Consider the following 27,310-nt stretch of genomic DNA (forward strand, 5'->3'; position numbering starts at 1 on the left):
AAATATCCATATTAAAAATTAGATACACATTGTATTGTATACTAGTGCCTTTAATCCATAGGAATATATTGCAATGTCCCTTATGTATGTGTGAAACTATGGAAAATCCTAGATCCTGTATACAGTGTTTTATTCTGTGTGCAGATTTGTAGCAAAGTTTAAGCTATAAGCACATTGAGAAATTAACATTTTCTCACTTACTATGGATTTTAGCAATCTCAATGTAAGGTTACTTTGCTTTCTCTAAGGAAAGAACTTATTGAGTCAAAAACTTTCACCTTTTTCCTTAAAGAAAACACTATGTCTTCTTTCAGGCATACCCAAATTGCCAACATAACTAATACTGTGTTTTGCACTTTTGCTGAGTTAACATAAAAGTCACTGGACCACAAGAATGCAGTGCCATGATCATCTGAAAACCAAGATTTCTACTGTTACTGATTTAGCATGTACAATGTGGAAATGATTGAGAAAGCAACAGTTAATGTTCGAAGCAGGATAGAGAGGAATGGAAATAGATTTCATTGTAGTACTGTAAAGGGTGTAAAATTTAACCCTTACAAATGGTTTATTTTTGTATAATTCCACAAATTACAGACACAAAGCCTGTAGCTAACTGAAAGTGTGGAAAGCAAAACCACAAATAAGAGGTGCTACAGTTTTTATCTTCAGTGCTTAAGTGTTGAAGGCTTGGTCTCAAGTTTGAGACCATACTTACAAGCGAAATGAATCAACCTGTCATGTATAAATACCATACAGTCTTCTTAGTGTAAGAAATGATAAGAATATATCAAAGTGTATGGTAATCATTATTCCCCATTATATTGCTTTGAAGCCTTATAATGTTTTCATTCATGATGGAATGGTTTTATTCTGGTTGTTTCATTTTGTCTGTGATGGTATGAACAGCTATTTTGATGAAAAGACATTATCATAGCTAGTGCTGATTTAATATCATTCTACCATGCTTTTGTTCTTCTGTCTCCATTGGTTTTATCACGTTATATTTCATTGGATTTTGTTAGGTGTGATAGTATAAACAAAAATTTTATGGACATGGAGATAATATAGTAATCCTTGTTTGTTTTCTGTTAGTTGGTTCTGAATACCCTGTAATACTTTCAGTCTCTTGAATGATTTTATACTATTTTGTTAGGTATGATACTGTAGTGTATGAAAGTATATTCAAATATTTCAATAAAAGAAACACTATGGTAGCTACTGTTATGTCGAGTTGTCTTGCGGTGAAACTGTGTTGATTAAATTGTTCTGTTCTGACCTGTTTTGCTATGTTCTCTTTTGTCTTAATCTTTTTAAAATTAAAAAAAGTGTGTTGAAGACTTGGTAGAAGAGAGTGAAACCTCTGATAGGTGGAACTTGGTTGAAGGTACTTAGGTCATTAGAACCAAAGCTCTGCAGAGGATCATGAAATTCAGTGTATTCCCTTCCCTCTACTCTTTCCTAGCCATGAGGTTAGAAGTTTTGCTTCACTGCACATACTGTGTCACTGCAAGTCAACAGTCCCAGAGACTGGAATCTCTCAAATTTAACCAGCACAAAGCTTTTCTTTTGTAATTATGTTTTTTTTTTTTTGTAATAATGGAAGGTTTAGTCACACAAAGAGAACTACTGCACATTCTAAAGGACTTGTTGTATTTTTATTATTAAACTCACAACAAACTGCATTTCGGTTATTCTAAGTGATACTTAAATTAACTATAATTTTCCAATTTATTTTCTAAACATTTGAAGATAATTTTGATGAAGTATATTGATCTTATACTTGAAAATTGCTGAATTCACTTATTAATTTCATTACTGTAGGCAATATTATTCAGAAATTTCTGCATACAAATAAGTAGGAAATTCATGTGTAATGACTAAAATCTTGGTGTTTTCTTTCTGCCTTATTGTATAAGCAAAGTAATACTGATAATGAGTGTAATTGCAAACAGCAAACACAAAAGCAATCATTTAATCATTCTTCATTAAAATTCTATTAGTATTGAATTAGTTTTTAACTCTAGAAACCTACAAAAATTGGACTGTGAGTTTAGAGTATAAGTTGAGAATGGTGAAAAGTGGTACTATCAAATAAAATATACCGTGGCACCAGATTTGACATACTGGTTATCTTAAAGTTAACTTTGAAGATTATATAAACTGTGTGCAACTATTGCCAAGAAATGCATTTTTGTTACATACCATTGTGCAAATGTCTGAAAATTCTTTCTGTGAGCTTATAACACAAACTTTTAGCAAATGCATCTTTTCCTTTCTTATCAACAAGTTTTTCATGCATGAAAAGATGGAGTTTATTTTTTGGTTTATATTTAGCTTAGTTATTCTTGCTGATATATTTTTTATTATGGTTGATTAATGTTTATGTATTTGCTGTTTTGCTGTCTAACTTGAAACATCAAGTCCATTCATTTTAAGATAAATAACTGTAAAATACATTCAGATATGAAATGTAACTAAGTTAATGCATATGTCTAATATATAAAGGATATTGGAGCATATAATTTATTTATTAGAAGAATTAATTTTATTTTTTAAAATTTTATTTAAGGAGAAAAAAGACAAAAAACAGAAAAGAGGTAAAAGTTATACAGAATTTCAGAAAAAATAAACAGTAGAAAATCATTAATTAATTACATATTGTCATCTTAGAAATAGTTGTTGAAGTTACAAAATTAAAGCATATAGAGGGAACTTTCAAACAGTGAGACTGCAAACAGTTTTGTTCAATGATCCAACAACACTCAGTAATATGGTTATCTATCTTATACACTTAAATATCTATGCAGTTATGTCTTTTAGAGAATTTTCTTTTCCTTTCTTTGTACAATGACAATTACACATTTTGGGTTTTATTACTCCCATAGTTCTTATTAATTTTTTTTGAAGAAAGTAAAACCAAACGTGACATACCAGGACAGAGTCTGTCAAATCAAAAGGATGGGCATAATACATAATGTAAAAACAACATACAAGGTATCAACAATGGTTACCATAATGCCTTTTGTTATCTTAAAAAGAATTGCCTATATCATCAGTCATAATAAAACTGAACAAAACAGTAAAGAATAAGACCAATAAAACCAAAACATTGGAGACATTAGAGGACTTCAAAAGAAGATAATAATCAACCAGAATGGGCATCACAATGAATCTTATTATCTTCATAGTTGTTGCCTATACTTTCAAACTTGGTCAAGCATAACAGAATAGAGGAAAATCAGTCAAAACAAGATGGTGAGAGCAATACAGAGTTTCAAATCAAGTTAATAGGAAATCAAAGTGGGTTACTATAATATATCCTGCTATTTTTTTATTTTTCCCTTAATTAAAAGGATAAAAATGAAAAAGTAGATAATAAAAAAGAGATTGAGATAAAAAAGAGGGCATAGCAACAAAACATCACAGGTCAAAACATAGCCATTTAAGCAAAATAGTGTTTCACCACAAGATAATCTCGACATAATAGTAGCTACCATAGTGTCTCTTCCCTTAAAATCTTTGGGTATAACTTCATATATTGTAGCATCAAACATATCAAGACAATATAAAACTGTTCAAGAGAATGACAGTATTACAGGGTATTCAGAATCAACTAACAGAAAATGAACAATGGTTTCTGTATAATCTCCTTGTCTATAAAAGTTTTTGTTTATATTATCACATATAATAAAATCCAATAAGATACAACACGTTAAAACCGATGGAGACAGAAGAACAAAAGCTTGATGGGACTTCAAAACAAGAGGATATTAAATCAGCACTACCTATTGTGATGTCTTGATTTCTCCAAAATTGCTGTTCCTTCTCTGCCTCATTTCTGTTGAGCTTTTTTTCTGTCATTGTTGTCCGTTTGTCCTATTCATTTCACTTTCTGCTCCATTCATTGCTAATTTTCACATTTTGCTAGAGAATTCACTTCTTTAATAACTACATGTTAAGTGATTTATTGCACAAAACAGATAATTTTTACAGCGACTGAAATTCAATAAATTTCATTTGTTCACTTGTTCTTTATGAAAAATAACATAACATTTCAATTATTTAGATACTTATAAACTGTGGAAACCCTGTAATATAACCTTAAGTTATCAACAAATAGCTGTATAAAATATTCTTATACTGTGTTACTTCCAGCCTAAAGGAGCATGATATTTTATATAGAGGATTAAAGACTAATCCTAGGATATGCAATTCAGGCAATAATGACATATCTTACAATGAACTAACACTACGGGAGAATTATAAATGCCAAAATTGTATGTTCACACAGAGACATATATCTCCACATGCCCACACAAAAATTTTTAATGTCACTGTAGAAACCAAAAAGCAGGGAAAATTTGGAGATGGTTTAACCATTTAAAAAGTGAAATACATACTTGTATGCTTTACTCCTGAGGTTGTTGAATTTCAAGAGAAAGATATATATATATATATATATGCTAGAGATACTGTAAGATGTTGCTCAATTCTACCTGCCTAGCTGGAAGCTGATGAGTGAGATCGTTGTGAGGGGAATTCTGAAACAGGAATTCCTATAAGCTTTTGATGACACCAAGCACTCAGTGCTCAGATTAAAAAAATCAGAAATAATAAAATGATGCTCTGTTTGAAGAATCCTTTTAATAGTCAAAACAATAAACATTATAAAAAGTGTCAGATGAAAGACAGTAAAGTTATCTGAGTATTGGGCTGCCATTTGCCAATGGGTCTAAAATGAATGATCATCAGCAGTTTATCAGTGACAGGGAAATGAACACTACAGAGTTCTGTCAGGTAATTGTAAGTATCTTCAGTGCATTAACCTGGTGAGAAGAAAAAGAATATCCACTGTTCAATCAAATATAAACTCCACTCACACGTGATCACATGGTGTGATCAAACTTTCGGGTTTGCTTGTTTATGAAAGTAATTTATAAAATTTAGAAAAAGATTTTATAAATTTGAGCATATTAAATATCCTAACCCAAACTTAGTATAAAGAATAAGGCCTTTCCTGTGAATATACTGGTTCTTATTTTTCTAAGATTCATGAATATGTACATATATGTGTTATCAAAATGCTCTACAAGACAAAAATATTTAGATTACTCCTACTATCAGAAAAATAAAAATGAAACATTTTCTTTAAATAATTAAGTTTACAAAATGTTAAATAATACAACACACATCAGGTACAAAATGTATGAAAAAGAATTATACAATGTTAAAGTCTCTTAACCTTGAATAGCTAAATGTATGAATTTTAAAGAGGCTTTGTATTGTTTATGCCTAAATTATTTTCTTGCTACACCATCAACTACATTAGAAAACTAGTGCTAACAACTAATTAACATTTTATATTCATAGAAAAGTATGCATGACAATATATTTGTATCTTTTTTTTTTCTTGAGACAAGATCTTGCTATGCAGTTCAGGCTGCCCTTGAACTCCCAGAGATACACCCACAAAAAAATACTGAGACTCAAATTTTTTCCAGTCTCTTTGCTTGCTTATTTCTACAGTATCAAACCTCTTATTTCTACAATATCAAAGCAAATGATCAATAGCAATTGGACTGTAAACTGAAATATTGATTCCAAATAAGTATTCCTTTTGTTGTTGGTTTTCTTAAGAATTTTGTCACAGTGACAGTATGGGAACACAATGATACATCACAAAATCCCTCCAAACAAAGAAATTATGTAATGATTTCAGTTGATGCAGTAAGGTATTTGACAAAATTGAACATTCATTAATAATTAAATCTCTAAAGACAATAGTTATTGAAGTAGTTTGCATGATCAGAATAAAGATTATGTATTAAAGGCTTACAGTCAATATGATGAACAGGGAAAATCTAAGAACTTTTCTTAAAGATCTTATATAAGGAAAGAAAGACCACTTCCCTGAAAATCTTTACCAAGACAATTATTTTCTTGAGGGCAAAGATTGTTTGAAACAGGGTCTTGCTATTTAGTGCAGGCTGGTCTTGAACTCATGGTGATCCTTCTGCTTCAGCCCCTCGCATGCTGGGATTCCAGATATTTATCACCATGCCTGGCTGCCAGGACAGTTAGACAGTAAAAGGTGACAAAAAGTAACCTATATTAAAATCAAAGATGATGAGTTGTTGTTACAGATAAAATGGTTATATAAGCAGTGAACACCAAAGACCCAATAAAAAAGTTATTTTTGATAAATTCCTGAAAACTCCAGAATACAAAATCATGAAATAACTAGAGACTGAAGAGTACCTAGATTATGTATTATGTTCCTAGCATGGCAATGCCCAAGAATTGTGAATTCAATACCCAGCATCACCAAACAGAGAACCAAAAATAATAATAATAATCAGTAGTCATTCTACACGCAAATAATTAACCAATAAAAAAAGAGGTAAGAGGCCAGGCACGGCCACACAACCTTATTCCCAGCACTCTGCGAGACTGGACAGGAGATGTGCAAATTGGAGCCCCACGAGGCTCACTTAGTGCTTAGCAACTTTCTTCTCAAGAAAAGGTATTTTAAAAGACCTGGGGATGGAGTTCAGTGGAGAACTCTGGCTTCAATACTCAGAATGAAAGAAAGTTTAAAAGAAGTGATTGAGAAAAAAATCATATTTGGCAACAAAAAGAATAAAATGCCTAGGAATGAATTAAAAAAATAAAAGAATCACTAAAATTATAAAACAATAGTGAAGGAAATTAAAGGCAAAAAATAAAGTACTCCTAATATTCACAGGTTTGAAGATTTGTAATTGTGAATAAGTCCAGAGTATGGAAAATAACCTTTAGATTTAATGGAAGTACTAGGTGCATTCTTTACATAAATAGAAAAATATATTAAAATTGATATAAAATCACTAAAAACCTAAAGTGGCAAAAGCAACCTTTGAAAAAAGAACAAATTTGTAAGTGTCAAAAGTTTTAGAGTTTAAAAATACAGTAGTCAAAATGCACAAAATAGAAAACAAAGCTCAGGGTAAATATACAACATTAGAACAGTAGGTAAGTCAGAAATACACACACACACACACATATATGCATATAGATAGATAGATAGATAGATACTGAAAATGTGTGATAGATGACTAAAAATATTTGTATCTTTTTACTCTAATTTTGATCAGAAAAATTAAGCTTCATATTTTCTTATTTTAAGTTTATATTTGCCTTTACATAGGCAATAATTGGGACATTAACTTTTTAGTTAAGTTTTGGTTAAAGTATGTTATCAACAATAGATCTTTCTAAAACATGCATAGTTTCACAAAATCTTAATACAATTCTTGTTTATATAAATATAATCTCATCAAAAGCAAGATTGTTTATCCATTTATTTTTTTAGAATTTTGAGGAATTTTTGCATTGAATATGAGGGACTTAAAACACAGTCTGAGCGAGAGAAAGGGATCTCCCAAGTGTTGAAAGAGAAGGGTACATTCTGGTTCATGTAGTCTACATTGCAGATCTCAAAAAAGCACAGGCGGTTTTATGGCATTAACCATTATTTTAGCAACACACAAAAAATTATGTTTTGTAAAATGAGCTGGACATTAAAGAATCCTCACCTTATTTTTCTACTTTCTTCAAGTCCAAGAGCTAGAAAAAGTGACCTCGGCTAGCAGAAATAAGCATGGTTTTCTGTTAGGATTTGAAGGAGGAGAAATAGCTATCTGATATGAAGGTACCGGGGATCGAACTCACGACTGCCTGCTAGCAAGGCAGGTGCTTATGCCGCTGAGCTACATTCCCAGCCCATGAAGGAAATAATTTATATCTTATTTTGTATGGTGAATGTGCAGATTATATAATAGTAATATCTCATAAAAATATTCATGCATGATCTTCAAATTTGTAGTGCATATGCATCATGCATCCATTTTAAATCATTTTCATTTTTAAAAGTTGATTCTCATTTCTAAAATGTTTCTATTATTAGTTTTATATCTGAGTTTGCATTTCTTAAAAGAAAAAAATATATGCCTTTTTAAGGAAACAAAGAATAAAAAGATTAGCATTGTATTTTCTTTTTTCCACACTTGATTTGACAGTCTACATTTATCAAGTATGCAGTAAATATCTGCAGTATTTAATATAAAGATAGACACTTCATATTCAACATATGAACTAAAATATAAGTTCTTCTGCAAAATATGTGAACATTTTCATGAATTTATTCGTTCATTAATTTTCATTTTATTTTCTTTATTTTTTGCATATCTATTAATTAAAAATCTATTAGGTTCCAGTTACATGGTAATACACATAAAATTATCTAGGTTGCCCTGAAAAAATTATTCCTAGAACAATCTGAATACAATGAAGATTTTATGAACTGTTTACGTAAAATAGCATAAATTACTTATGTTAATATAAGTTGCAATTTATAGGGTATGTAGATATATCTCAAATTGTGCTTCAATGTATGTGAAAAATTACAAATTACAAATAAGCAAATTACATTAAAATTACATAAATAGGTACAATTTGATGTATTTATGTCTGCTTGATTAAATGTGGAATATAAAATTATTTCTCAGCAATTTGTATTTCTGAAATTTTAATAGCTTGCTACTTTAGAAGCAATATATGCCTACATACAGTATATGTAACATTTGAAGATCAAATTTCACTCAGATTTGTTATTTAGTTTAGAAAGATGAGCCAACAATAGTAAATAGCTGATGAAATATACCATATATTTGAATTCTATTAATACAGGATCTTGGGCTGGAGATTTAGCTTAGCAGCATAAGCGTGTGCTTGGCAAGCCAGATGTCATGAGTTTGATCCCTGGTACAAAAAAAAAGAGGATCTTATGGCCAAAGCAAGTTTATATTAATAATTTTTATTAAACACCTGCACCTCAGGTACTACAATAAATTCTAAGTAGTGTATTTCTTGAAGATGATACTGAAATTAATAAACATCAAAAATAATATCTCATTTAATCCTTCTACTAAACAGAGAAAGTGATAGGCAAACTATATATATTATAGAAGATAGAATGCTATTTTCTGAAATTATTTAATATCTGTAGTAACTTAGAAAAAGTGATAGGGAACCTATATATTTTATAGATGAAAGAATATCAGTTATCTAAGCTGAGATAATAGAACACAAATTTAAATATATGTTAACAGCAAGAAATATTCTTGTGATCTGATTTATGCTTTTAAATTATAATAGTAACTCACAATAGTATTGCAAAAATTTGGACTTCAGAAAATAGTTGAAATTCTATTTCCACAGCTGTATATAAGCCTCTAACACAAAGTGAAAAAAAAAAAACAAATAAAAAAAACCAAAAAGTCCATTTGAAGTGAGTCAGTTTAAAATAAGCAACTGACCCAACAGACATACATAACTTATACTTACAGTGCTGTTTAGATTAAATGTTCCTTGTGATTTAATTCCTGTTTGGGGAATATCAAATGCATTAATGAAGATTAGTTCATGCAGATTACAGAGAATCACTTTTCCCTCATAAAAATAATCAGTGAATTCTGAGTAGACTTCAGCTTTGTAAAAGACAGCCACACATTCTTGTTGAGCATTCATTCTTGCACTGTGAGGAGAAAGGAGAGCAGGTCATGACTAAATTTCATGCTCCTGTGACCCTCAAAATAATTCACACAGTTATCAGGGGATTCATTCAATTTCCTTATTACCTGTCATCTGTAATACATAGATATGCTAAAGATCAACCTTCTAATTTTAAGCCCAAATAAACTCCACATATTTAATGGCAAAAATATTTGTCATTATGTATATTCTGAAGTATCACTCGATCTATGTACAGTATGTCTGAGAAAACTAAGTTTTTGAAGAAAACGTTCTACAGATTCACAGTTTAATTCACAAATTACATTTAAACTACATTAGACTACACTTTCTTATACTTATACTATATTTTATATTCTTATACTTTTCTTATATTTTGTTATACTTTGTGGTCTAGCATTGTAATTATTGTGCGTGCTCAAATTAACAGAAAAATGTGTGCACCCACAATGGGCCATAATGAGCAACAGTTACGGAAGGAGTTAAAATTTTGCCAGCACAAACACATTGCATAATAATCTACTTCTCTCTGGCTCTGCCTTAAGACACACAAAGAAAAAAAAGTAAAAGGACACTCAATCAATATGTTCTTTATAATTATTCTATTCCAATGGATGAAATACTCAGAAAAAAAGGACATGGGATGTGAAGTTACCAGTGAAGGAAAGAATGTAATGAATATTTATCTGAGAGACCAACTTGGAGAGAAGTTAAGAGCATGTCTCAGGGAGCTTTCACACTCATGAATTGAAAAGCAAATGACAACAAACCGCCAGGATTTGCTTTGAGGAATTAACCTAATAGAAAAATTGAATTAAAGAGAGAGCACTTCAAAACAAGCAGCTGAACTGATGTTGTTACTGCACTTTCGAAATTTAAACTCCTGTGTGGTAAGTATTTAAAAACAGCACTTCTCTAAAATACTTAAATATATCTATGCCTGACTACATATGCACAATTTTAATTATATGTTCTCATGAGAAAGATTTGATCTTTAACTGTTACTGTAAACCCATGCAATAAAGAGTACCTAGGTACTCAAAGCACAACATGATTTCCATTCAAACTATGCTATATAGTTTAACAAGATATTTACCTTAATTTTTAATGCATCCAGATGCTAAGTTTATCCATAAAACTCAGCTAATTAATGCTGTACTTGGTCCTGAAGCTCTAACCATTGCAACCCTCCTGAACCCCTTCATCTTAGGGATTGGACTCTACTACTTTTAGAACATGACTCGTTAATTATTTTTACCCCACATAATCCTCCATAAGGCATATTTGTCAATAACTCAAGTGTTTATACATAAACATTTTATAACTTCCCAATCAATAGATATAACCGTAGATTCCAACATGGCCAGTTAATGTACAAAGCAGAATAAGATGAGACCAGTGTTTTAACTTAAATGGCAGCATTCACTGTTATCTGGGGTAACCTTTAATGGAATGTGCTTACAGGATCCCAGTAAATCTAACCACAAATGTGTTAGTAGGGTTTGACAACTCCACAGCTTCCCTCAACCTCCAGTTATTCTGTCCTTTCATTGCAGTCCTCTCATGCATCCAAAAATATTCTTTTAAACTCACCAGCACTAACCCTTTATTCTAGCTATAAAGTGCATCCAACAGTGTCTGAATTTGTATCTTATCTATAAACATTCTCTTTTCTCCTTTCTCCTTATTTCCCCCCTCATTTCCCCTTTCTCTGTCCTTCCCTGCTTCTTCATCCCACATTAACTGTCAATAACAGTACAGCATAGTTTAGAATTGGTGCTAATAAAAGGGTGCTAATTTGAGCTAATAATATTAAATGGTTTTAATGTTTATCATTGATGGATGGTTAGATCTGTAGATGGTATAACCTGTAAGAATCTCTACAATAACAGTAGCTGGATATAGCCCAATTCAACTGAATAGAATAAAGTAGCAAATAAAAGCCTCTTGACAAATAAAGCTAAGATCACATCACTAGAAAACAGAACTTAACTAAAGAGATCTTCATACCAACAACAAATTTTCACTCTATTTGACTTCAACCATCAGCACATACGCATACCAAAAAAAAAAAAAAAAAAAAAAAAAAAAAAGAAACATGAAAAAATAGGACAGAAAATGATTCCAAAGACTCCCAACTCTCTTTAAAAAAGCCCAATGGGCACTGATAGGGTGGAAGTCAAACATTAGTGGGTGAGCAGCATGAAATGATTAAAATGGACACATGGAAACTCAGCAAGCTCAAATAATATATATAACCCACAAAATGGTGGCACTAAAAAACACAGTGACCAATGTATTTTGGCAAAAACCAAAAATTAAAAGGCCTGATCAAAGCTATTTCAAACATGATTGAATAATTTACCAAAAAACTTGACTTCATGAAAAGATGCTAAACAGAAATCCTTTAGAGATAATGAATTCTACTGAATATGAGCAATGATGAAAAAGTATCAGACTTCAAGGATAGCACGGAACTAAAAGATGTTATACATACAGATATGTTAAAAATAGTATAGCAAGATCAGTAAGTATTTATTAGAGGTTGCTAAGACTAACAAGAAAAAATGGAGTTAGAAACAAATTAGAGGATAGCACATGCAATATAAAGTATCTGTTTAAATAAATCACAACAGAAAAAAGTAAGGAATGAACTAAACATATAAACTATATGAGGCTTACAGAAAAACAAGTAATGATTTTAAAATGATCTCCATTGCACATCATAATCAAAATCTGAGAAGCCCAAACCAATGGACAGGGTCATAAAAGTGGTCAGAGAAAAGCCAAAGATCACTTGTAATTGTATTAAATAAAGCTTTTTTTACAAAAACTTTAATACATTCCCACCAGCTTGAACCACCAATGTACACAAGGTAGCTTTCATGACTGGTAGTGAAAATGGATGTAATCAGTTTTCTTGGTCTTTTTAGTAAAAAAATTAATAGTAACTTGATGGGACAGTCATGCATGTGCTGGTGATGATTCAAACCACTCAGCACTGAGACCTATGAATTATGGTCTCAGCACAAACATATTAAAGACTAGTAGAGGGTGGATTGAACTTTATCCAGCACTAGAAGTAAAAGTCTTTCAACCAAAACTAAAATGTACTGCAATGACCTTTTCAAAATGAACATAGGATAAAGGTATCCCATAACTAAAACACATCATAAGTTCATAAACACTAAATCAAAACTCAAAAAATCATGCATAATTTAGTCAGAGAAAATGAAGCCAACAATTCCCCAAATTCTGATGGAATAAATACATTAAGTAGCATATTGGTTCAAGAAAAAGGGAAAATTAAAGATGTCAACAGAAATAAGGTCATGTTGGAATGTATCAACATTTTTCAGTAATAACTCAATATAAATGTTCAACTCATAAGAAAAAGAGACAAATTTGTAGGCTGGATTGAAAACAAAGCCTAGTGATTTTCTGGACAGAAGAGGCTCATCAGTTTGAAAAAAAAATTCATATACTAAAAATTAAAAAATAGAAAAGAACACTGCATGCACCAGAACCCCAGAAAGAAAGTAGAGTATGATTCTCTCCAAGAAAATGTACTTGAAATTAAATTCATCAGAAAAGGCAAGGAATGCAATTTATATTTGTCAAGGGAACAATCCAATGAGAACAGATAATAATTATAAATATATATGTACCATATATCAGTGAGCCCAAGTACATCAAGCAAACATTAATGAACATAAAAGATTACATATGTACCAGCACAATTGTGATGGGAGACCTAAATACATCACTCTCCTAAACAGAGATATCAAGTAAACAAAAAATCAACAAAGAAATATCAAAGTTGCACTATACCACTGAACAAATGAAACTAATAGATACCTTCAAAGAGTTCTACTGAACAACAAAGCAGACATTCTTCTCCGCAGTCTAGGGAACTTTTTCAAAAACAGATGACATTCTAGTCCATTAAACCTACAAAATAAGTGCAAAAGAATAAAATCATGCTACACACACAATTAGATCACAGCACAATGAAACTATAAATCAATTGTAAAAGAAGCCTCAAAAACCACACAAATACAAGGATATTAAATAATATACTCCCGAACAGTCAATTACAGAAGAAATAAAGGAATAAATCAAACATTGGAGAATCTAGGAGACACAGTGAAAACAGAGTTAAAAGTGAAGTTTATTGTTGTAAACACCTAGATTAGAAAACCAGAGAAAGTTAAAAAAACCCAAAACTATATATTCACAATTCTGTCAAAGAAAAACCAATCCAAACTCAAATTACTGCATGAATGCACTCACAAGGATCAGTGTGAAACTCGATTTTAAGAAAACAATAAAAGAATTAATGAATTAAGGGGCTGATTCTTCAAAAAAAAACAGACCTAATTTTAGTCAACCTTAAAGCAAAAAATGAAAAACTCATATTAATGCAATTAAAAATTAAAAAGTCAAAATAACACCAGATACTAGCAAAATCCAGCTGACTAGCAACTAGAGTGAAAACTGTGATTCCAGAAACTTGGAAAGTCTTGAAGAAATGGTCAGATGCCTAGATGCATATAAAGTACCAAAACTGAACCAAAAAGACATAAAAACCCGAATAGTGCCTAAAGAGACAATGAAATATATAATCAGTGATATTCTTTCCTTAACACTTTTCAAAAAAAAAGAATAAAATTAATTAGTTGCATGAAACTGAAGAAAATTCATTATATTTTGAGGTGGGAAACAAAAATCTTCTATACATAAGAAGAGGTAGAAACATTTTTTTGGCATAAATATGTAGCTTAAAATCACAAAGAATACTGAAAATTAGATACTGTATAAGCAGAGAAACATTCTCCTATAAAGCTAAGTCTCCATCCAGTTATGAAGAGCAGCAGTGCTTTCCTGCATTCATCAGCATAGAGTAGTAAGCTTCTAGTAACAAGTAAAATTGGAAAAGCAACGTAAACCAAAGAAAAGAATGAGTGTAGGGAAAAAATAGAAATATTCTTTCAAGCTATCTCTATCCTCAACATGGAGTAATTTTAGAATAATTTCATGATCACTATGAAATAAATGTCAACTGAGTAACATCAAACTTCAAAACCAAATTAGCTATTAATATTAACTGAAATGCCAAATAATGATGTAACAGGGGAAAATGTGTCAATTTTAAAAACATAAGCTGATTTATATCAGTCTCTGCCATTCCATCTATGATGTTGCCATTTCAACAAAAAACTGAAAGGCATTAATAAGGACAGAGTAAAAATAACACACTCCCAAGAAAGATAACCACAAAAATATGCGAAAAAACATGTTGGAGACACTAATGGGAAAGACATAAACATGAAAGCAACAGAAACAATAACAGAAGAGTTAGAATACTTACAAAATTCTAATGGATATGACAGGACCAAAAACAGTGAATGCGTAATGAAGAATGTACTTGACAGGTTGATTATTAGTAGACCGAACTCCACCAAAGCAAGAATCAGGCAGTCAATTTGAAGTTATTTAATATTGAAATTTGAATAATTTGAAATATAAACCAAATACTTGAGTAAATCATCTGAGAGCCATGAGACAGCATTACACTATGTAGCATATTTCCACCTAAAAAACCAAAAGGACAGAAAAAATAAAACAATAAAATAAAGATTTGAAGACACAATAATTCTTCAAAACTAATTTCAAGTATAAGGTATCAAGAGTTAGCTAATAATTTCAGTGAACATTTGTTAAATAACAGTAAGGGAAGGAAGAAAGAAAATGAAAAGAAGAAACAATCAAAGAAAGAAAAGCAAAAGTAGAAGCTAGAAGAAATAAATATATATATATATATATATATATATATATATATTCCAATGTCCACAATTCTATATCTACCAAAATATGCTTTTCAAATACTAAAAATAGACATTTCTTTAGATAAATAAGAATTGGCAGATTTCTTTGCACCTGATTTATTCTACAGTAACTATTTTAAAAAGTTCTTCAGGCAATAATAGTATCAGAGAAGAAGCTGGATTGACTCCTGTTTTGCTCTTTTTTCTCATCTAAAGTACTGTGAAAGATGCGTTGGTGTCAAAATAAAAATTGGTAGTAAAACAGCTTTTCATTAAAAATAAAATCTATGATAAAATATATTCCCAAATTGGAGGAGAATGAATGCAAAATATAAAATTGTAATGCATTATGTACTACATATGAAGTGTTATGATATATAAAGTGTTAAATAAAATGAAAGATAAACTGATCACTTGATGGAGCATTTAGTAATAATAACTAAATTATAAAAATTAGTAAGAAATGTTGAATGTTCAAAAGTAGATCATCTTAAGGTATTAAATGTAAAGGTGAATACTGACTAAAGCACAGCGTGATACAAGAAAGTAAACAGATATCTAAAAATTCAAAACTATAGACAAAATATACTAAATTCTTGAAAGTGCAACCTCTTAATATTCACTAAGGAATATTTCCTGAGTAGCATTATATCTAATTAAATAATGAAATAAGTGCTTAAAACTTTCCAATAACACCAACTATAAAAATTTCTTTGTCCAGACATTTAGCATGGTGAATTCTAATAAATAATAAGGACAGAAATTATATCAAACTTCCAAAATTTTAGACATTTTACCACTGATGTAGTGATGCAACACCATCTTCATGTCATAACTCAGGAAAAATCCTGCAAGGATGACAAAAAGAATAGAGAACACTATCCCTTCTAATCACAAATAAAAAACTACTTTTAAAAGTCAAACAAATTTCAGTAATACATAAAATAGGCAACACTTTATAATTTATACTGTAATACTAGCACTATAACTGCTTTCCAAAAATATGGTGAGTTTAATTTAAAAAATTGCAATAGAAAGTGTCATTTTGTCACCTCAAAATATCACCCTTCACTTTGGACACATTCATTGCATTGTTCTTGCCACTCACTGAAAGAGGACTCGGAAAGCCCTTTCGTGGGTGTCTTTGGTTACTGCCTTGAAGGCTGCCTTGATTTTCCAAACAAATTTGAAACATTTATTGTCATGTTCACTAACACTTTTTTGGGGGGAAAAAGTTAGAATTCAAGATGCCAAATTTGGTGAATATCTTAGTTACTCATCTCTTTGCTGATGCAAAACACCCAACATCCAAATGTAAAGAAGAAAAAATTTATTTAGCTGATGGTTTGTAGAGGTTTCAGTACATAATCAGCTGGTTCCAAGGAAGGCTGGCATGGCACAGGGACATTTCAGAGGAGAAACGGTTCATGGCAGAGAGCAGGTAGCAAAGGAACAAGGGAACCACAGCTCTCTCTGCCCCTTATATCTTATTCCTAAGGGCAAGTAACACCCACACCCTTAAATTCTAGTGCCCCTAATCCTAGTATTGCACCATTAATCAAGCAGCATCACTCTAGGTCCAGCTACCCCTGAAAAAGCCCCATCTATACCACATGGACTTTAGGGGTACAATTATAGGCAGTGAAAAAGGTGATAGAGAAAATAAGGTTATATTTTTTGAGCTTTGTAATTTTTATTAGTATATGTTTGCGATACAGAGTAATTACATCTATTGTAGGGAATTGGTACACATATATATTATAATTACATCTATTGTGGGGAAGGAATTGGTATAAACACATACTATATCTTGATCCTTTTTACTTCCATCTCTCCTTTACTCCCTAATGTGTCTGTGAGCTTGACTTTGCATTAGGAGACACTCAACAGCAGCATTCACCATATTTTAGTCACATATCAAAACAGCACTTAAAGAAGACTTGAGAACTATTTCAGGAAATAGCATTTTATTTCTTTGCTAAAGCTTTTCTTTTTTTCATTTTTCTTCAATTATATTAATTGTACTTAGTTTTTGGTTGAAATGTTTTTAACACCAATGATTCAAAACATAAGTTAAAAAATTCTGGCATCTCTTGCATTTCAGCACTGGCATCTCATCTGTCCTTTTTAGTTTACATTAGTATCTTGATTCGTATTTACATCTTCAACTTTAACCGGTATTTTTTGATTCTTTTCTTGGAGGCACAAGGTGACTGCCTGATTCCTCCTATGTGGCCTCTGAGGTAGCTCAACCTGTGAGGTAGCATGTCACTACTGATGGCCAGGTGTAGAAGCTACAGCTAAGAGTGTAGTTGAATGGCCTAGTTTTGGCCACTTGGTACCAAGTAAATTTGAAAGCACTCCTTAGCCTCCTCATCATGGGGAAGGTGCTTATTTCTGATGCACGATAGTAGCTATGCACGGGGCTCTTATGGTGTCAGATGACACAGGTGATTAAAGTACTGGCTCCCTACTGGGCCTTTCCTGACAATATTTATATCATGATTAGGTAGAATCTCATGAAGGACAGGGGGGGGGATATTTTGTCTTAGCATTTAGTCTTTTCTGGTGTGTGCAGAGTCAACACCACTGTATTTTGTATGGTATTTTCCTGAAGTATCATCATCACAAATTAAATGTTTTCTTTATTTCTATGCTGCCTCTGTAACTGTTACATGGCTGTATGGAAGAAGCCTTTATTGAATCTTTTAAAATACCTTTGTGCAATTTTTGGATAAAGTTAATATGGAGAAAATTCAGGGTTTGAATAAAATGGTTCCCAAGTAGTTATATATTTTTGCTTAACAATATGAAAAAATTACACACATTAGTTTTAAATATAAAAATTGTATACAAAAACCTAGGATAATAAATTTGTAAAATAAGTTAGGCAACAAGTTTAGCAAAACACCACCAAAGATACATCTATAAAAGATAATACTGTGGAGTCCTTGCCAACTTAAAAGTAGCTCTCCAGCAGCATTATTAAAAGGAGGAAAACAATAAGTTATTGATCAAGAAAATATACTTGAAATAATTTATGTATCAAGTAACAAGACCCAGAATATGAGTTATAAAAGAATCTTTATAAAAACATAGTTCTAAAAACAAAATATAATCCAAAACCAACAACAATGATCAAGTGATATTAATAAAATCTTTATAAAAAAACTGGCAAATAAACCTTGAAACTGTGTGCTAAATAATTAGCCCTTAGGAATATAGAAATTAAAATCAATGTCACACCAAAAATAAATAAATAAAACTAATATAATAAACAAATACTTCATACATTCTTTTCGAGGAAAAAGTAACATGAGGAGTTTCATTTCAGTACATGCCAACTAAGATGTAATTTTAATCTGCATACACTATTGCTAGGGATTATACATGATATAACACAGTTTCTTAAATATTATATATATTCTTACATATATTCGAACAAAACCAGTTCTAAGCAGTTACTCAAGAAAAATAATCATTATTTGTTATTTGTCTAAAATCCATACATGAATATTAATAGTGTCTTCATTTATAATAAGCCAAGCATAAAAACATCTCAAATACCCTTCAATATGTGAACAGATGAATAAGACATTGAATATGTATTCAATGGAATAACCATCAGTGATAGAACAAAATGAACAAATACATACACAACACATGGATAAATACCAGGTATTTTTCTGGGTAAATGGAACTGCTTCTATTTCTATAATACTTATCAAAAGATTAAAAATAGAGGTGGAGTACAGATCACTGAAAGTTTTGAGTTTCTTTGACAAAAATGGAGCAGCATAGGAAATTACAGGTGATGTCTTGTTCAGTGTGTACTTTTGTAACAGAATCATATAGAATGGCTAATTTATAAACCATAGAAATTTAGTTTTCATGGCAGTGGAAACTCAGAATATCAAACAGCTGACAGATATGACTTGAGCAAGCGCTTGGTTTCTGCTTCTAAGACAGCACCTTGAATTCTGCACCCTCAGAGAAGAGAAATGTTCTAATTGCAGAAAAGTGGGAACCACAAGATAGTGCATCACAAAGTTTTCTCAGTAAGGCGTTTAACCAAGAAGAGTAAATCCTTCCTGATCCAACCACTTCATAAATACCCCACCAGCCCAGACTATTATTCTGCCAGTTAAATTTCTGAGGTAACAAAAATTCAAATTATAGTGAAAAAGCAGTGATAGAAATATTCCTTGTATTACACTATTCCATTATTTAGCAAAACTGTACTTGTCAATACTTACAGAAGCACAGAACAAACAATGAACTGCACTGAATAAAAAGGTTATAGATATATAAGTAACATAATACAAAGAAACCAAAAATGGCATTTTTCTCTAGCACAAGATGACACCAGATACATATGATTTGATAATAATATTGAGTTGGATGATTTATGCTTTAGAAGAAAAACAGTTTCATGCATATAAGTACAAAGGTTAATGGAAATTAGATGTAAACAAAACCTATTATAATAACCATTCTGGAACCAATAATTTAAGATGTATATATCAAGCAAGACACACTTATAAGAAGCTTAAAATACATGTGCATTTATGAAGCTCAAAATTTCAGAAACACTTAGATTTGACCTTATGTTCTTTAACGTAGGCATTAACATGATGTTTTGAAAATGTGAATTAGTTTTGACAGTCTTTTGTTTAAATATTCACAGTGGCCCTTTACATTCTCTAATATAAGGACAAAAGTCTTTACTTTCAAGGTTCCACATAACTTGGATTCTTAATTTTAATTTTTTTATCTTTTATTTTTTCCAATCCAACTACTTTCTTGTTTGTTGAGTTTTGGAAACACTAGAGTTGTCTAATACCAGTAAATAAATAATTTTACTAGTGTATATTTCTACCTTAAATTCTTATTAAATGCTGCCTTTCTAAAGAAGTCTCAATTAAAATAACATTGTCTCACATTCAGGCACCTATTTTACCTGTTCTAAAAGTGATTTTTTTCTTATCATCTAGCCTCATGTCACATAAAAACAATTTGTGGTTTTTTAAAATTTTATTCATTGTTTATTGTATGTTCTTTTTAAAACGTACTTCTTTGAGAGTACAAATACTATATGCTTCATTCACTCATGCAAAAAGAGCACCTAGAGCTTCTTTCATACAGGTATTGTTTAACATACAATTATTGAAGAAATGAAAGACAATGATTGGAATTACAAATAATGATATGGCAACACTGTAGTTCTAGATATGGTGTCTATTGTTTAGAATAGCAATGAAATAAACAAATGAAAATGTTTAAACGCACATTTTGTGCAATTCTAGGTAAAGTTCCTCTTCAAATAGTGACTTAGTTCTGTATAACATTAGCATCTTATGACCTAAGATTTCTTTCTCTAAATGAAGTAACAAAGAATGCTATTTCAGATATGGGTTTTATTAACTGAATCCTGAGACAAATTAGTGTACTTTGTATCTGAGTAAAACAGTATTAATACATATAAATAACTGAAGCAGAAAAGCTATTGTAACTATCTTTTTGATCTCATTTAAACATACCACCCAACTATTTCATAATGCACAGTCAGTGGGTTCGTGGTCTTTTTTAGTTGATTTTCTTTAGATGATCATAGCATGGCATGTTAATTCAAATTCAGAACACAAGATGATGTGGACCAGTCCACACAATTTATTATATAGAACACACTTCTGATTCATTTCTTATTTTAGCTACAGTGTTAAGTTAGAGGCTGGAATCTTATGCACTTGGGGATTATGTCTATAAACTCTGAAAAACATATTACTCTTATAATAACTTTTACAAAAGCAAGATTGCATACCCTTTACCTCGTCACTCACTAAGGAGTGAATATTCTAGTAATATAATTTCAAATATTTGATCTGTGTTTGAAATCCATGTTGGCAGTGCATAATTGCTCTTAATGTCTGCATTATAATGCAAAAATAATCTCACGATTCTGCACATAATACCCTTGCTCTTCATAGACAAGAAAATTCTTACTCCTAAATCCTGAGGGTTGGTGGGCCCAAAGGACAGCTGAGAGACATAAGCCAGTTAAATCCTCTTCAGTGAGCAGTAAGAGCTAAAACAGAGGTAGAGGGCTTGACGGCACTTGTCTTTCTGGGGTTCATCTACTGAAGCCATGGATGCTCAAGAAAAGGGAAATTGTTTCCATAGTTAGAAAGAATAAAAAACTAATACAGCCACTGCCTGGATTGTAAAATATTCCCAGTGCTGATACCAACGAAATGTCTCTCAGCAACACCTGCCTCAGAAAGTGACTGGTGAAACCACTTAGATTCAGGACAAATAGAAATCGTTATTCATTTAACTTACTTGCTTGAGGTCACGATATTAAAATGCACATTGTTTTAATTCTTACCATTTTTTAGAGTTTTAGGAATAATTATGAATTATAGGACTTTGTGGAATTTATATTAATGTCAGTTAAATTGAAGTTGTAGTTCATAAAGACAACCAATATAGTCCTGGCATAGAAGTGTATGCATTTAAAATTAACGATAAAGACTCCACTTAATTTACCTGCTTATAAGCTAATTTGAAACATTTCTAAGATTATAAATTTTTTTATTGCTTTTTATTCTAAGATAACAAAGCTAATGTTTTATTGATAAATGCTTGGGTATGACGGGGGTTAGTGTGTGTATATGTGTACGTATGCACATGCCTGCTAATTTAGTGTTATCATATCTTATTTTTAACTTGTATGATTTACTGGCCTGCAATGCGTGCTGGCAACAGGCATGTGGGCCACGGCACACGCCAGCAACTGGTGGCTGTCTGCCAGCATGTGCTGGTGACAGGTAGCACGCTACCTGCGCACACTGGCAACAGGCAGTAGGCCACTGGTGTTTGCTGCCAACAGGAAGCTGGCCACCGGAGCATGCCAGTAACAGGCAGCAGTGCCCCTGGCATGCGCCAGTTACAGCCGGCAGGTCGATGGTACGTGCAACAGAGGCAGAGGGTTGCTGGCACACTCTGACGACATGCTGCTGACCTCTGCCCCACACTGGTGACTGGTGGCAGTCTGCCAGCGAATGCTATCCGCAGCCGACTGGCCACTGGCACGTGCTGTTGACAGGTGGCAAGCTACTGGCGCTTGCCGGCGACAGGCAGCAGGCCACTGGTTTGCTCTGATGATAGACCGCAGGCTGCCGCCTCGCCCTTGTCAGTTGCAGCAGGCCATAGGTTGCAGGCGGTGACAAGCAGTTTGCCAGCAGTGTGCACTGGTGATAGTCTGCATGCCGCTGGCACCCACCACTGACAGATCACAGGCCACCAGCCGATGCCAGCTCGTTACAAGAGTGCACTAATATGTGCCAGGGACAGACAGCAACTGCTGGCACATGCCAGTTTTAGCCAAGAAGTTGCCAGTGCATGCAAGTGACAGGTGGCAGGCCACTGGCCTTCCCCGGTGACAGGTGGCAGGCCTCCAGACCGCACAAGCAACAGTCCGCTGGATGCCTGTGTGCACAATGATTAGGTGGGATGGCCCAGGCATGCGCCACTGACAGGCGGCTGTCCTTAGGCATGGTTGTCTGCCAGCATGACAGGTGGCCGTCCACCTGCCTGCGCCAACAGCAGGCGGCGGGCCACCGACACATTCCGCAGACAGACCACAGGCTGGCAACTCGCACTGGTGAGTCAAGACAGGCCACCAGCATGCACCAGCTACAGGGTGCAGCTCGATGGCGCATGTCGGTTACTGGGGGCAGTCAGCCGGTGCACACCGGCCACAGGCAGCATGCTGAAAGCGCGCCCCGGTGACAGGTGCGAGGCCACTGGCGCTAGCTGGCAGTAAGCGGCAGGATGCCAGGACATTCTTGAGACAGGAGGCAGTCTGGCCAGGGCATTCCAGTGACAGGTGGCAGCTGGCCTGTGCTTGCAAACGACAAACCACAGGTTGACGATATACACGGGTGACAGGTAGCAGCCCGCCGGTGGATATTAACAGACTGCTTGTAGGCAGCCCATGCCATGATGTTGCTGCAAGTTGCCAGTGCTCGCCCTTGGTGCACCCAAGTCAATTGGCAGGTGGCCAGTGCACGCCAACAACACACCGCAGGTCGCCAGTCTGTGCTGGCAAGTTGCGGTAGGCGCTTGGCGCGCACTGTCGATAGGCGGCATGCTGCCAGCACGTGCCAGTGACAGGTGGGAGGCTGCTGACGCGTGCTGCCAAAAAATGGCTTTCTGCCTGTGTGTGCTGGCAACATTTGTCAGGCTGCCAGCACGCCACGGTGACAGGCGGTAGGCCGACGGTATGCCCCAGTGACAGATAAAAGGTGGCCTGCGGTCTGTCACGGCACACGCGGCCCGCCTGCTGAGTGTCGCTTGTCACGAGTCGCCGGCAGGGGCTGGCAACCAGGGGTCTGTCAGTGGTGCGCCCCACTGGCCTGCCGCCTGCCGCTGGGTGCACCGGTGACCAACCTCCTGTCACTGGCGCACGCTTGTGGCCTGATGGTTGTAGCTGGTGTGTGCTGGCATCCTTTTATGTGTCACGGGGCATACCGTGGTCCTGTCGCCTGTCACGGCACGCTCCATCGGCTAACCGCCATTGCCAGCACATGCTGGCAGACAGCCGCCAGTCGGTGGCGTGTGCCGTGGCCCACCTGCCTGTTGCCAGCATGCACTTCCAGCCAGCCGCCTGTTGCCAGCCTGCGCCGGCAGCCTGCAGCAACTCGCCAACATGGTCCGGTGGACTGCGATTTGTAGCCGGTATGTGCCAGCAGCCCGACGCTTATTGCCAGGGTGTTTCATTGGCCTGCTGCCTGTCTCTCGCACACTGGTGGCCAGCTGCCTGCTGCCAGCATGTGCTGGTGTCATGCCGCCTGTAATTGGTGGGCACCTGCGGCACACCACAACTCTCCAGCGTAGGCTGGTGGCCTGCGGCTTGTTGCCAGCACACACCTGTGGCCTGATGTGTATTACTGGCGCAGGCCAGCGGCCTGCTGTGTGTTACCAGAGTGTGCTGCCCGCCTGCCGCAACATGCCAATGTGTGCCGGCGGCCTGCGGTCTGTGGTGGGAGTGCAGACTGGTGTGATCACTGTGGAGATCAATCTGGAGATTCCTCAAAAAGCTGGGATTCAAAGTCTACTTTATATGCTTTAATTTTGTAACTTGGACAAATATTTCTAAGATGACAATATGTAATCCAGTAACTAGTGATTTCCTATTGTTTTATTTTTTCTGAAATTCTGTATAACTTGGACCCTTTTTCTGCTTTTTTCTCCTTAAATAATAAAAAAAAAGTCCCATTCGACCCAGCTATTGCACTTCTAGGCATATTCCCAGAAGAACTGAAAACATCATAGCACAGTGATATATGTGCACCCATGTTTACAGCAACACAATTTGTAATAGCCAGATCTTGGAAACAACCTAACTGTCCATCCACTGAGAAATGGATCAGCTATAAAGAATAATCACCTTGAGATATTTATAAATAAATGGATGCAACTTGAGACCATAGTCATAAGTGAAATAAATCAAACTCAGATGCATATGTACCATATAATCTCCCTATATAAATCAAACTCACATGCATATGTACCATATAATCTCCCTAGTGTAAGAAATGGTAAGAGTACATAAGAGTTTATGGTAATCATGATTCTTCATTACATTGTTTTGAAGCATTATAATGTTTGCATTCATTAGTTGCAATGGTTTTATCCTGGTTTGTGTGATTTTGTTATCTGTGATGGTATGAACAGCTATTTTAAAGTACACAAGACATTCTGATAGCCAGTGCTGATTTAATATCATCTTACTCTGAAGTCCTACTATGCTGTGCTCTTCTGTTTCCATTGGTTCAATCCATATTTTATCTTATTGGATTTTATTATATGTGACAGTATAAACAATGTTTTATGGAAAATGAGATAATATAGTAGCCATTGTTTGTTCTCTGCTTTGGTTCTGAATGTCCTGTAATTCTTTGATTCTTTTGAATGGTTTTATACTATTTTGTTATGTTTGATACTACTGTATATGAAGTTATGCTCAACTATTTCAAAGAAAGAGACATTATGATAGTTACTGTTAATTACAGGTTGTCTTGTGGTAAAATACTGTGTGGTTTACATTGTTCTGATCTGATCTGCTTTGTTATGTACTCATTTTTCTTAATCTTTTTAAAATAAAAGTTTTTACAAGTATAAGACATTTAATCATACAAGCTATTACAAATAATATAAGGCATTTAATCATATATGCTATGTGCTATAAATTTATATTCTGATTATAGGAAATAGGAAAGAAAACAAAAAAATTACCAGAGTTCATTTTATGTGACATAGGTGGCAAGAGATAAAGACACTATTAAAAATGGATAAGTCAAACCTGTAAGATATGGAGTCCCAATGCTGGAATACAGTAACCTGAGTAAGACAAAGAGGAGGAAAATGTGATACCAGGACCCAGCAAGGATCTGAAGTAAGAACTGAAGCACCAAGAGTGAACCACGAAGGAGGCCCCTCAACATAAAAGAGGGAGGTGGCAAGCGGTGCTTTCTCCCTGAGCCCCAGCTAAGACACAGGAGGGCAGCTGGAATCTGCAGAAGCACAGTGACTACTGGCAACTCGGAGGCGTCTATAGAGAAAAAATGCCAGTGGAATGGAGCAGTGGGCACTGTGGGCAGCAGGGGCCAGTGCGTTATTTGGGTTCAGTTGTCCCCCAGAAAAGAGTGACCGGCCAGTCACCATCTCGTAGAGAGGTCAAGGGAAACCAGAATCCAGACTAACTTTGGGTTGGCTCCATCTAGCAGCTCCCAGTGTCAGAGGGCAAGTTCAAGCCAGTAGGAGGAACTTGGAGAGTTGCGGGCTACTCGGATTTCAGCCTCACAGTCACAAACCAGAAGCAGCCCCAACTTTGGTGGAATTAAAGGCCCAGGTTTCCTGGCCTTACCCACTGCTGCTGTAATTCTACTGCTGGGTTGCTGGGATCAACTGATGCAGATCTGGGTTTTATCTATCCCCTCTGTCTACCAGGGCCAGCAGACTATGTCCTGAGGTGAGCTTTTTTAGTTTTCTTTCTGATTTACTTTCTTTGCATTTAAATATTATTTCTTCATTTAAAAATATTTTTTTCATGATTGTTCATGTTTTTCTCCCAGAACACTGTTTCTTTATTTCTTTTTGTCATTACTCTGCTCTGTTCTTGTTTCTCCCTGCTTCCCTTCTGCTTTTTTCACCAGTTCCCAAAGGTTTTCTAATCTTCCTTTGTTCCCCAGTCTTTATTCTAATCCCTTCTCTTTTGCTCTATTTTTTTCTCTAATCTCTATTAAATTTTCTCCCGAGGGTAAAATTGCCACAGAGTGAATATTTACTATGTATACAATTTTATAATCTGTTTTCAATTTTTGTTATGTAACTATAAACCTTGGACTGGGAATTTAGCTCAGCGGCATAAGCACCTGCCTTGTGGGCAGACAGTCCTGAGTTCCATCCTTGATACCGATTTAAAAAAAAAAACACTATAAACCTTGTTCACATGGTTAAAGGTGGTAAATGAATGATTCAAACCACATCTAGTTACACAAGGTGATACACTGTTCCAATTAGTTGTTTTTCTTTGTATGCCAAGACTGAGATGCCTGAGGGTCATAAACAATACTTCAGGCCACTGGCATTTCAAGGTCAATTAGGTAGCAACTTCTCATCCTCAAAAACCTGAAGAAAGAGGATCTTGCAACAGACTCAAAACCCAAAAGCCAGCTGCACCTAGACTCTCTGAAGTGGTAACAATAAAAGTAAAAAAAAGCAGATGAAGGAGGCTCTGGGAAAAAATTAAATCAGAAATGATTTCTCAGATAACTTCAGAGATCATTACCATAATAAAGGGCAGGATTAGTGAATGGAGAGACCATACAGATTTAAAAAAAATA

General features: G+C 34.3%; 1 long non-coding RNA gene across 3 annotated transcripts in view; it reads right to left on the reverse strand.

The window, feature by feature from the left end:
• Positions 1-4,632: 4,632 nt before the first annotated feature.
• LOC101787614 (uncharacterized) overlaps positions 4,633-27,310 on the reverse strand; it is a 53,025-nt gene continuing 30,347 nt past the window's right edge. Inside the window, exons 2-4 of one of the 3 annotated variants that reach the window (XR_010045492.1) lie at positions 13,432-13,524; positions 9,388-9,577; positions 4,633-6,109 (exon numbers count right to left, since the gene is read on the reverse strand). This is a non-coding gene — a long non-coding RNA (uncharacterized LOC101787614). Of the gene's footprint in view, positions 6,110-9,387; positions 9,578-13,431; positions 13,596-27,310 lie in introns of those variants that run through there. The other 2 variants (XR_010045491.1, XR_010045490.1) reach the window with 2 other exon arrangements.

The sequence above is a fragment of the Cavia porcellus genome, unplaced genomic scaffold (genome assembly GCF_034190915.1).
Source record: "Cavia porcellus strain 051 isolate PalLab524CR breed Dunkin Hartley unplaced genomic scaffold, mCavPor4.1 scaffold_34, whole genome shotgun sequence".
In the NCBI taxonomy this organism is placed as follows: domain Eukaryota; kingdom Metazoa; phylum Chordata; class Mammalia; order Rodentia; family Caviidae; genus Cavia; species Cavia porcellus.